The sequence below is a fragment of the Chrysochloris asiatica genome, unplaced genomic scaffold (genome assembly GCF_000296735.1).
Source record: "Chrysochloris asiatica unplaced genomic scaffold, ChrAsi1.0 scaffold00407, whole genome shotgun sequence".
In the NCBI taxonomy this organism is placed as follows: Eukaryota; Metazoa; Chordata; class Mammalia; order Afrosoricida; family Chrysochloridae; genus Chrysochloris; species Chrysochloris asiatica.
This window is the reverse complement of record NW_006408925.1, coordinates 1,418,405-1,419,526: the sequence shown is the minus strand read 5'-3', so window position 1 is coordinate 1,419,526 and position 1,122 is coordinate 1,418,405.

Genomic DNA, 1,122 nt, shown 5'->3' with positions numbered 1-1,122 from the left:
TAGGGCTTTAGGGCTAGGGCTTGGGCTAGGGCTGTTAGAGCTTTATAGCTAGGGCTAGGACTTTTAGGGCTTTAGGGCTAGGGCTAGAGCTGATACTGCTTTAGTGGTATGGCTAGGGCTGTTAGGGCATTAGGACTAGGGCTATTTGGGCTTTAGGGCTAGGCTTAGGGCTGTTAGGGCTTTATGGCTAGGGCTGTTAGGGCTTTAGAGCTAAGGCCAGGGTTAGGACTTTAGGGCTATGTTTAGGGCAAGGGCTAGGGCTAGGGCATTAAGGAAAGGGCTTTAGGGCTAGGGCTACTGCTGTTAGAGATTTAGGGCTAGGGCTAGGGCTTTTAGGGCTTTAGGGTTAGGGCTAGGGCTAGGGCTCTTAGGTCTTTAAGGCTAGGGCTAGGGCTGTTAGGACTTTATGGATAGTGCTAGGGCTCTTAGGGCTTTAAGGCTAGCACCAGGGCTTGGGCTGTTAGGGCTTTAGGGATAGGGATAGGTCTGTTAGGCTTTTAGGGCTAGGGCTAAGGTTTTAGGGCTACGGCTTTATGGCTAGGTCTAGGCATGTTAGTGCTTTAGGGCTAGAGATAGGGCTAGGGCTGTTAGTGCTTTATGGCTAAGGCCAGGGTTCGGACTTAGGGCTACGTTTAGCGCTAGGGCTAGGACTAGGGCATTAAGGAAAGGGCTTATGGCTAGGGCTAGGGTTGTTAGGGCTTTAGGGCTAAGGCCAGGGCTAGGGGTTTAGGGCTAGGTTTAGGGCTAGGGCTTTATGGAAAGGGCTTTAGGGCTAGTGCTAGGGCTGTTAGGGCTTTAGGGCTAGGGCTAGGGCTTTAGGGCTAGGGCTAGGGCTAGGGCTAGGGCATTAGGGCAAGGGCTTTAGGGCTTGGGATAGGACTGTTATGGCTTTAGGGCTAGGGTTAGAGTTAGTGCTTTTAGGGCTTTAGGGACATTTCTAGGGCTAGGCCTTTAGGGCTAGGTCTAGGGCTAGGGCATTAGATCAAGGGTTTTCTTGCTAGGGCCAGTGCTGTTAGGGCTTTAGGGCTAGGGCAACGGTTAGGGCTGTTAAGACTTTAGGGCTAGGGCTAGGGCTGTTAGTGCTTTAGGGCTAGTGCTAGGCTTTTTAGGGCTTTAGGGCTA